The sequence below is a fragment of the Antennarius striatus genome, chromosome 17, assembly GCF_040054535.1.
Source record: "Antennarius striatus isolate MH-2024 chromosome 17, ASM4005453v1, whole genome shotgun sequence".
Lineage (NCBI taxonomy): Eukaryota > Metazoa > Chordata > Actinopteri > Lophiiformes > Antennariidae > Antennarius > Antennarius striatus.
Genome location: NC_090792.1, coordinates 6,606,419 through 6,618,685, shown reverse-complemented (window position 1 = coordinate 6,618,685; position 12,267 = coordinate 6,606,419).

Below are 12,267 nucleotides of genomic sequence, written 5' to 3'. Positions count from 1 at the left end.
AAGCCCACAGCCCAGACTAGGAGAGGTGGTTCTGGGAGAGAACCATAATCCGTAACGCGACACAGACCATCAGCAGCTTGATATAAAAAGGCAGAAAACTAAGCGTCTTACCCTCAGAAAGCGCACCGCACACGCACCGGCCCAAGGGAGACAGCCCAGGTCCCAGTAACACCGGGGCAAAACCGGAGTAAACACAGGGCCCTTACACTGAATAAATTGAGGAGAGCGAGCATGCCTAAGTAATAGTGTGTAACAGTGAGTAGGTACTAATATGTAATAGTGTATAATAGATGATAATAGGGTGTAATAGCTTGTAGCTGAATATTGAAATGCTAAAGTAAATATCACAACATGGTCGGGCAAAATGGATTAGATAAAGCAGAATTTAGATAAAGACGAGATAGGATTTGGGTTAAGAAAAAGCAAAACAGATAATAATAGTTCAATATTTTAGAAATGCTGTTATGGTACAAATGGTACAAATGGTAAAGCATACATGTGCATATGTGTTTATTGATGTACATTAGGAAGATTGAACTGTTTAATTGATAATATGGTCATAGTTTGTATAAAGAGAACTGAACAAATATGATAGAAATGTTTATTACTTTAACCGATTTTGGATTTATCACAGTGTAAGAACATGGTAATGATGATTGATGATTGATTTCATTGTTTTTATTTGTTATTTGAAAACAAAGCAATGTTATTTTGTTTGTTTATTCATTCCAGGAGTTTTGTTTATTGCAATATGACAACCTGTTTGTATGCAATGATATCTGTTTAGATTGCAAATGTCTAGATCTGTACATGCGAAAATGGATTGGTTTGGTCTGCGACCAGGCTGGAGAGTTTCGCGGGGTTTGGTGAAAAAAAGGAGAGCAAAAGAGAGACGAAGAAGTTGGCGAGCGTCATATGGACGGATGAAAAATTAATACAACTATACACCTGAATTAAGAAAACGGCATCGCTCGTTGGTGATTTTAATTACCCTCTTTTTCCGGAGTGTAAAACCTACCTTATTTTGCAACTTAAACTGCTCACCGCAAGACGTGGCCACGCCTAGCTGTCGGCTCCGTAAAGGAGGAAGAGGAAGCGGAAAAGGACGGAGAAGGGTCCGACCAGGTCTGCTTATACGGAACCACTCAACTGTCTGCCACACTACCCCCTCATGGTGGGGAGTGTAGCACTATCCTTCCACATTATGAAAAGATTTTGTACAACAATGTAAGTCAGAGAAATAAGAGAAAAAAAATCCCTCACACCCAACTACCCCTTCCCTTCACATAACAGGCTAACAAATTCACAATAATATCACAACTCATGTGCAAGATAGAGGTGAGTCTATCACACAAATATACAGATACACATACAACAACACCAACCCCCCCCCCAAAAAACCAAAACAAACCAAAAAAAACCCCAAAACCAACAACAACAGCAACGAAAAATAAATAAAAACCAAAGAATGAATTTAAGCAGGTTACATTGGTGGGTTGTTACATAACAGCCAGGATGGTATATGGCAAAATCTTGAAAACTGGCCATTAGTTAAGGGGTTAACATTGCCCAATAATTGATATAGATATACTGTATGTCCTGTACATGCTAGGCCCATAGAATTAAAAAAGAAAATTAAGATTACGGGAGGGTTTGTAAATCTGTAAAATATTGTATGAAAGAACACCACTGCTTGAAAAATCTACTTGTGTCCCCTCATAGCGTAAATTACATTTTTTCTAATTAAAAAAAAACATGTCTTTCAACCAAACAGATACAAGGGGAGTTGTGGTGATTTCCAATTAAGTAAAATTCTACGCCCAACCATCGGTGGATCAAATCCCGCTCCCGCCAGGAGTGTGAGCTGACAGTGGGAGGTGTCAGCTCACCTCCGAGGCTGCCCTTGAGCAAGGCGCCGTCCCCCCTACAAGCTGCTCAATTGGGGCGCGTTCCAGAAGCCGCTGCCCGTCACTCTGCCTCCCTGATGTGTGTTGTTTGATGTGTACTAACTGCATGCTTGCAGGCCCCCTTGTGCGCTGTGTTTCAGGGGACCTGTGTATACATTGATTGCTAAAAACTAACACAACAACATATACACCTGAGTGACTGTGTAATTTCCCTGCTGGGATAAATAAAGTATACTTCTTCTTCTTCTAGCCAGTAGAGTGGTAAAAGCCACAGCATTTGCCTGGGTGTTGTTAAGGATGTGTATGGGTGAAACACCAAATATAGCTGTAATTGGGCATGGTTCCAGAGTGACTCCTAAAATTTCTGAGAGGATTTTAAAGATGGAATTCCAGTAATGATCAAGTTTTGGACAACATATGAACATATGGGTCAAGTGGCAGGGTGTACCTCTGCATCTAACACAGATGTCCTCAGTGGTAGGATATATTTTAGATAGCCTTGAACTTGACAGATGTAATCTATGAACAATTTTAAATGGCATCAAACTCAAACGAGCACATGATGAAGAGTTACCTAATGTGTTGATGGCTCTCTCCCAGAAGTCTTCCTTGAAATCCACACCCAACTCCTGCTCCCAGGCGATAGCATTTTTAGAGCATTGCTCTGGATTGAATGATAGAAGACACCGATAAATATGGGAGACAAGTGACTTCTGGTTTGGTCGGAAATTACAGAGGTTCTCCCATAGCTGCTTAGAAGGTTGGGCGGGGGAGCCATGAAACGTTTTGAAGGCACAGTCCCTACATTGTAAATATCTGAATAAGTGTGTCTTGGGCAATTTATGTGAAGCAGATAGTTCTGTAAAACTACCAAAGACTCCACCTACAGTTTGTATGAGTCATTAAAAGTCTGTATACAATTTCTCTCCCACAACTGGAATGCAACGTCTTGAAAAGAGGGTGGAAAAAGATGATTATGGGTTACTGGCATAAGGGTTGAGGGAGCGAATAACTTAAAATGATGCCTGAATTGGTACCAGATTTTGAAAGAGTTACAATTTGGTTGTCTGTGTAACAAGAGGGAGATGTCGGAAGTGATGAGAATAGGAGAGCCGGGAGAGAGGATGACACACAACTCAACTCAAGTTGATATTTGCTGCCCAGTAATACATAAAATTTGGCACAGACAGTCCTCCACTAAGTGAACACTGCTGTAGGAGAGACTTCCTGATCCTAGGGGGCTTTCCACTCCATATAAAAGAAATTATGGCTTGATCAATGGATTTAAAGTATGATTTTGGCAAAAACAGGAATGCATTGAAAAAGATATAGGAATTTTGGTAGAATGTTCATCTTAACTGCATTAATTTTACCAAGCATTGACAGGGGAAGATTACACTATTTCTGAAAGGCAGACCTTATATAGCTAAGTAGAGGGGTAAAATTGGCATCTAATAAAGCAGACAATGTCCGAGTAACAGTTACTCCCAAGTATCTGATGCTATATGTATTGGAACGGTATATCAGACTGAGAGAGCAGAAGAGCCTTTGAGTTAATAGGGAGACATTCACTTTTTTGTAGATTACGTTTGTAGCCAGAAAAGGAACCAAAGTTTTGTTATAATGACAGAATGTTAGGTAATTGAGATAGAGGGTCAGTCATGTACAAAAGCAAATCATCTGCATACAATGCAAGTCTATGTTCAAAACCCCTGTGAGTTATTATTATTATTTGACTGACTTGTTCACCCTTTTATTGGAAATGATCAGTATTTATCCTATGTTGAATGTACTGATTATAAGTCACTATATTTCAAAATAAACCTCATTAGTGCCGTCACTTAAATTGAGTTTTATTGTAATTATTTCTTACAATTCGTTTAGACATATTATAAATTTATGAAAAAAAGGTTGTTTGTCTGTTGATGTCTGCATTTTACATAAAACCACTGTGGATGATTTACTATTAGACTACATCTGTCCTGGCATCAACAATTTTTGAGCAAATGAAGGCCATTCCGTGAAAATATTGTCTTAGATCAGTAGTTCTTAGCCTTGTTGGAGGTACCGAACCCTGTCAGTTTCATGTGCTCATTCACCGAACCCTTCCTTCGTAAAAAAAAAAAAAAAAAAAGTTTGTTTTTTTTCAAATGTAAGACATAAGTATACAGTATGTTTTACTGGTGTATTTAATGAATTGTCCATTAATGTCACCATTTTCAAAGAACAAAAAAAAGACATGAACTCACATGAAATGACCTATCTGCAAATCAGTGTGACTTCTGCTGTTGTTATTGAGAGACCAGTTCAGATATGCATGGCTTCACCTTGGCAAGTGCTACTCTTATGTCATCTTCACAGCAAAGTCTGTTTCTTTTGTCTCCCATGCAGCTTAAGGAAGTGTTCCTTTATTTTTGCCAGACTAGAGTTGCTCAACTGACATTGCAAATCATGCAGAACGCTGACTCCCATCACGTTCCGTTATACAGTACATGTAAATTCGCATTGCACATATTCATCCGACTTTCTTTTTTGATCAACATAGTTACTATGAATTAAAATAATATGAAAGCAATCAGATGACGTACTATCATGACAGGCATCAATCGACTACTAAGTGTGCAAAATCCCATGTAGCACAGGTAGGCTAATCGATGTAGCATGATCACCTGCAGCCAGTGATGGCTAAGGGGGGCCTGTCATCACGAATTGACACGATGTGTCAAACGTACACATCGTGTCGGGTGTTTTGTCTTGACCTCCCCTTTTTCAGCTTCCACCATTTACCCCTCAGCTCTGCCTTTTCCCTCTTCATCTTCCTTACCACTAGTCATTCTACACACCACTATCCTATGGCCACACTCTCGCCTACCACTACTTTGCAATCACTGATCTACTTCAGATTATGCCTTCGACACAAGATGTAGTCTACCCGTGTGTTCCTACCTCCACTCTTATAGGTCACGCTATGTTCCTGCCTCTTCTGGAAGAAAGTATTCACTATAGCCATTTCCATCCATCCATCCATTTCCATTCCATCTGTTCTTCTGCATTCCTCTTCTGGATACCAAACCTGCCCATCACCTCCTCATCACTTCTGTTTCCTGTACCAACATGTCCATTGAAGTCTGCACCAATGACAACTCTCACTTTTAGGTATGCTCTGCATCAATTCATCAAAGTCCAACTAGAGTTTCTCCTTCTCCTCCCTCTCACATCCTACCTGTGGAGCATACCCACTTACAACATTGAACATCACGCCTTCTCTTTTTAGCTTCAGACTCATCACTCTATCTGACACTCTTTAGTACCTCCAGGACATTCCTAACAAACTCCTCCTTCAAGATAACTCCTACTCCATTTCTCTACCACTGCGGTAAGCTGAGCTGCTCAGCGGTAGAGCAGATGCCTCATAGACAGATCGCCCAAGCCATCGGCGGATCGAGTCCCACTCCCGTAATGATGCCTCCAGGACTGTGAGCTCACAGTGGGAGGTGTCAGCTCACCTCCCAGCCACTGCCGAGGCGCCCTTGAGCAAGGCGCCGTCCCCCCTACAAGCCGCTCAAATTGGGGCGTGTTCCGAAGCCACTGCCCGTCACTCTGCCTCCCTGATGTGTGTAGTGATGTGATTGTACTAACTGCATGCTTACAGGCCCCCTTATGTGCTTGTGTGTTCAGGGGCCTTGTATACTTGTCAAACTAACAGAGTGACTTTGTAATTTCCCTGTGAGGGATCAATAAAGTATACTTCTTCTTCTTCCTATCCACAACATGATAAAACAACTTAACCCTGCTCCTAAAGTTCTAGCATTGGTACCTTTCCACCTGGTCTCTTTGACGCAAAGTATGTCCACCTTCCTCCCCTGTATCATGTCAACCAACTCTCTACCTTAACCTGTCATAGTTCCAACAGTCAAAGTCCCTGCTCTCAGTCCTATAGTCTTGGTGTTCCTTTCCTCTCTTCCAAGAACACACTTTCCCCCTCTCCTTCTTTGACCAACAGTAGTCCAATTTCAACCAGCACCTCTATAGGTGAACAGCACCGATGGCGGTCTTTGTTAACCCGGCTTTGTCTGATCCGGTATGGAAGTCATTATTTCGATTTGCATGTTTGATATGGCGAAAGTTTTACGTTGGATGCCCTTCCTGACACAACCCTCTGTACTTATCCGGGCTTTGGACCGGCACAATAAGAGACACTGGCTTGTGCCTTCTTGTGGCTACATGATTCAAATAGTACATTGTACAATATGCAATAAATAGCAGATTATTGGGATGGACACCTGGCAGACCAGAACTCATAAAATTTAACTGAATCATTTGGCAGGTGGCTTTTGAAAGATGGAAATTACATTTTTCCCATATCTGAGATCCTGAACGTTTTCCCTCAGGTATATGGTTTTTGAAAACTGGGATTGGATCATGTCTGTGGTTGGAGCATTGTCAGCTTTTGGTTCACTAAATGCGCTATTCTACACCAGTAGCCGCATTTGCTTTTGCTTTGTTGTTGCCAGAGAAGGACATATGGTCAGAAACTCTCTACCTTCTCAATATACTGTATCTTAAACTGTTTTCAGTTTGGGATATTGGGTCCATTTCTCAAAGCTGGTTTAGTGGAAAACCAGGGTAAGTTAACCCTGAAATCAGGGAAAACCAAGGTTTCCGGTTTCACAAAGGGAGGTAACTTAACCCAGAGTCAGAGGAGTAACCTAGCCTGTGTCACGAGGTAAACCTCTAGGTTTGTTACCACAGTAACAGACTGAAGCTAGCCTGGTCTGGAGGAGGGGCCGTGTCACAAAGCAGGTGCAGTGGAAACCCAGAGTAAGTTAACCCTGAAATCAGACAAAACCAGGGTTTTCGGTTTCACAAAGGGGGTAACTTAACCCAGAGTTAGAGCAGTAACCCTGGCCTGTTTCACGTAGCGAGGTAAAGTGAACCTCTGGGTTTGTTACCGCAGTAACACTCTCTGAACATAACCTGGTTGGGAGCATGTTTTATTCCACAAACCCAGGGTTTCTTTTGACTCCGCCCCCTTTCACCGCCGCTCGCGCGGCTTCATTTCCTGGTTCTGTCGGACGGAGAGTTTTAGCGATGTAAGGTTTAATAAATAACCGTATTTTAGAGGTATTTTAGAGACGAACATGTCATGTCTGTTTTACGTGGAGCCCTTTGATGGAGTTTCCGCATTCATTCACAGAGAATTAAATATGTTTGTATCGCGTTCAGATGTCCAGTCATATCCAGAGCGCGGGTGGAGATGACCATAGGCTGCTGAAAGGCCGTTTCCAGTGCCTGTGACACCTCAGGATGATTCCTGAGAGGACCTGTGATGCAATTCTGTTCTTCATAGTATTGTCACTATCAGAGGAGAATAGCACCCTACCCCACAAACTGAACATCCTGATGATGACCTCGTCCACCTGCCAGCTCTCCAGGGTGACAGAGCAGTGACACCATCTGCCAGAATCATTTCAGAGTCTGTGTAACTCACCATCACCACAGCGGGCAATAAAAACATACAGTACATTTCATTTGGTCATCTTTATTACAAATACAAAGTTATTTCTTAAATCATTTTAGTGATTCACTTGAGAACAACACCCACCTCTAACTTTGTATTTGTATGTTCAAATCTGCCCCCCAAATATGGAGGTCCAAACCATTTTTTATCTGTTGTCTGTATTTCATAGAAAGTGAATTGGATAAACTTCTATAACAAATAGCTGGAAATACATGAGGAGGATATCAAAACACACAGTTGCATATGAATGCCACAGAAAGTACCGCTGGTGTTCACTGAGCGTCTATCTGTACATTGGATGTGACGGACTGTCCAGCTTGCTCTGTTAAAAAAGGATGACAAAATGTTGATCCTTCAGTGGAGGCTAAATGTCACTCTGTATTGCACCAGAATGTTAAGCAATAGGAACAACCGGTAACAGAAGATATTTGACGACCTTTCTTATCTTCAATTTCCTGTTAATTTCTTTTTCTTTTTATCAATTATGTATTATTTGACTAAAAGACACAGAGAATTAAACATGGAATGCCTATAGATGAGAGCACATTTATGTGTGTGACAGGAGCATTCTGTTGGCGATAAAACAACTGAAAAGCCGAAAGTCCACTTATTATTTACTGTACAATGTCATTATGTTATAATGAGGAAGAGGAGGATCCCTAACGAGATGATGCAGAAGTCTGACCTGTGTGAGCGATGTTTTTACACTTCGTTCTCAGCTGTTGACATGTGCACTTCTCCTCCGCTGGATTGCATCTAATAAATAATTTAATAAACTATTATTCAAGCCGTTTACCTCCATAATTGTACCGTGAGTCCCACGGACTATGTTTAGACGTACGCATCGACTTGAGCAGCAGTTTCAAGTCATCTCTCTCTTCTTTACAGCTGCAACGCTGTTCGTCTGTTCATAATATGTCCTCAAAGTCTTCATACACGTAGATTACAATATGTACTTCAACTGCGTGAAGTAACGCGGAGCGCGTCTCGTCCGTGACTCGTGGTGGTGACTCGTGGAATCTGGGCTCCATTGATGATGGCTTTTTAAAGTGGCGTCGCGCCTGTTAAACTGTGGGTCAACTTTCCCTGGGTTACAAAAACTAACCCCGAGAAGCGCTTGTGAAAACCCTGAACAGAAACTGAAAACCCTGGGTTTCCAAGTTCAGGGTAAAGCAACCCAGAACCACAGGGTCGTTAGCCCCCCTTTTCGTGACGTTCAAAAAGCAGGTTTAGTGGACAACCAGGGGGAGTTCACCGTGAAATCAGGGAAAACCAGGACTTTCATTTACACAAAGGGGGGTAAGTTAAGTTAGAGCAGTAACCCTGACCTGTTTCATGACGCGAGGTAAACTGAACCTCTGGGTTTGTTACCGCAGTAACAGACTCTGAACATAACCTGGTATCAGGTTTTATTCCACAAACCCAGGGTTTCCTGTGACTGCCCCCTTCCACCGCTGCTCCTGCGGCTTCATTTCCTGGTTCTGTCGGACAGAGAGTTTGACCTAAGTCAGGTTTTATAAATAACTCCATATTTCAGAGGTGAACATGGCACGTTTGACGAGGAGCCCCTTTGATGGAGTTTCCACATTAATTCACAGAGATTTAAATTTTTTTTGTATCGCGTTCAGATGTCCTGTCATATCCTGTCGGACAGTTCTCTTTATGATCGGTCAGTACCGATCATACTGATCCATCCTCACACCTGCAGCAGTGCTGTGTGTAGGTAGTGGTCCAGTCAGTTTTTTATTTTTTATATGCAAACGGTAGTTTTTCTATACAATGTGAGAGATGCTCAGTGCAACTCGCCTTGAAACTTGTACCCCAGTTTTTCTATTTCCCTGGAGATAAACCCATCAGAATCATCAAGGAGGAGTTCCACAGGGTTGCAGGTGAATAATGTAGAATTCTGATAAATGGATTTCAAATTGTATTCTGTTAATGACATTGTGCTACAACCTCAAATGGATTATTAACTTTAATTTCTTTTAGGATTTCCCACTGTAATTGGCTGCACACATTCCCATTTAGCTACATGTAGACTGAACATTGTTTCAACATGTTAAAGACTGCATCATAGACAAACAAACATCTGTCCAGATCATGTGATGCTGCAGACTACATTTCTGACGTGGAGGTCTGGGTCTGTTCCTGACTCTTGGATATATGTTCCTACCTGAGTAGCAGACTGTAATGTGGTCAGTTATCTAAAGATTTGCACAATAAATTGCTTGTCTTCATTGTGGAATCCACTCTAATGAATACACTATACATTACAGGAGAGAGCCTACGACACCTTAGGATGATTCCTGCTATCCAGGACGTCACAGCGGTGACAGACACCATCTGCCAGAATCATTTCAGAGTCACCATCACCACCATCACAGTGGGCAATAAAAACATGCAATACACATTTCCTGTGGTAATCTTTATTTCTGACAATTACAAAGTTAGTTTTTGTATTATTACAATACTCAGCATTCTACCGGTTAACATGATTCACCTGTGACCATCACCCACCTCTAACTTGTGCTACAGTATCTCTATGTCCAGATCTGTCCTCCTAATCTGGAGGTCCTAATAAACCATTTCTATTTTCAGTATTTCTTTAGAAAGTGAATTCTATAAACTTCTTTAGCAGATAGATGGGAATACAGTACATGAGGAGGACAATAAAACATACATATGCATTCCACAGAATGAACCGCTGGTGGTCACTGAGTGTCTACTTCACTGTGATAGTCTGTGCAGTTGGAACCCTTCTGCTACTGTCCATCCATGCTCTGTTAAAAAGGGATGAGAATCTATTAATACAGTAGCGGATAAATGTCACACTCTGTATTCCACCAGAATGTGAAGCAATGGGAAGAGAACAATCAGTAACATAAAATACACCTTTTTTTCCTTCAATTTCTAGTTTCTTTCTTTCTTTCTTTTTTTAATCAATATTAACTCCTATGTGTATCATGTGACTAAAACAGACAGAAAATAAAACCTGGAATACCTTAAAGCGGTTATAAGTGTAAAAGCCCTGAAAAGATTAAGATTAAATCTAAGGGATTAATTAGTTCAAGCATATGCGGACACAAACTTTCTCATGTCGTAAGTGTATTGACTGAGGGGAGAAAGAAAAACTTACAAAATCACCACTCCACAAATGACAATGCATTACATGTGGTTAGCAAGCTAGCTCACTGGTCATTATGCAAACAAACTTAATTTTCTCACCACACACGGACATATCGTATACAAACATTTACCCGAACAGGTCTACACATCCGTGCAACATAAACACCAGGATAAAATGTAAATAGGAGGGGGCTCATACCTGAAAAGGGATTAATTAGTTCAAGCATACACGGACACAAACTTTCTCATGTCGGAAGTGTATGGACTGAAGGGAGAAAGAACGGTGTCACTTAGTGTAGCCCTACGAGCCTATGCTCCCCCTGCTGGAGCCTTTCAGTATTACTGCTGCTCCAGGTACACTGTCAGCGTCAAGAACAGAATACTGTATTCAGCCTGCTACAGCTAACAACAATTATTTCAAACATAGGATACATTCCAACATAGAAATGTACAGATGTCACTATGTAGAAAACAATAAACACCAGGCAGCCGAACAACCTGCGACTGAACATAAATACATATTGCTTCATCCATCACAGTAGTTCTGCTGAGCTGTGACCATGAAGGTGCTTGATATGAATACTACATCTACACACACTGTAAACAAACATGGGATCATCTCAGCTGATTGGAGAGATGCGTCATAATCAAACGCCACTGCAGGGTGAGATCCATCCATCACATTAGCAGTACAATGCCACGGCCACTGTTGTATAAACTAAAGAAGTTTTGGATATTACTGTATCAAACGAGCTACATGTCAGCTCTTGATTTCAGTTCTTAGATAATATAGGTGTACGCAATGGTGTGAATATCCTTCTCAACTGTTTTTGTAACGTGCATATGCCGATTTACTGTTTTATTTACACAACAATAAAACGTTTTAATGTATTTCATTATTTAACAGAACCGGATATACGTAGATGAGAGCGCATTTATGTGCGTGAAAAGAGTGTTAGGTTGGCGATGAAACACCTGAACAGTCAAACGTCCTCTTAATATTTACTGTACAATATCAAACATAATGAGGATGAGGAGGATCCATAACGAGATGATGAAGCCTGACCCATGTGAACGATGTTTTTATACTTCATTCTCAGCTGGTGACGTGCCCTTCTCCCCCCACTGGATCGCACCTAAATAAAATGAATTAATAAACTATTCTTGAAGCGGTTTACTTCCGTATTTTTACCGTGAGTGCAACGGACTTAGAACTTACGCATCGACTTGAGCAGCAATTCACTCCCACGACATGTCGCTCTTCTTTGCAGCTGCAACGCTGTTCTGTTTCTTCTGAAAATTTCCTCAAAGTCTTTCTATTCATAAATTAAAATCTGTACTCCGACTTCTGTAAAGCGTTGCGGTGCGCGTCACGTCCGTCGTCATGGTGAATCGATGAATCGGGGCTCCATTGATAATGGCTTTTTTTCAAATTGTCGTGTCAGTTAAACTGCGGGTCAATTTACTCTGGGTTAGAAAAAAATAACCCTGAACCGCGTTTGTGAAACCGAAATCCCTGGTTTTTCAAAGTTCAGGGTAAAGCAACCCAGAACCACAGGTTTACCTCAGGGTAGGTTAACCCTGCCTTCGTGAAATACAACCTATGTGTCTGGCCCCACTGGATGTGGAGGACGTCGAGGATGTGTTCATCTTCACCACCATGACAATCGGGATAACAGCACTGGGTTTTGGTGTTTTCATGCTGCACCGCAA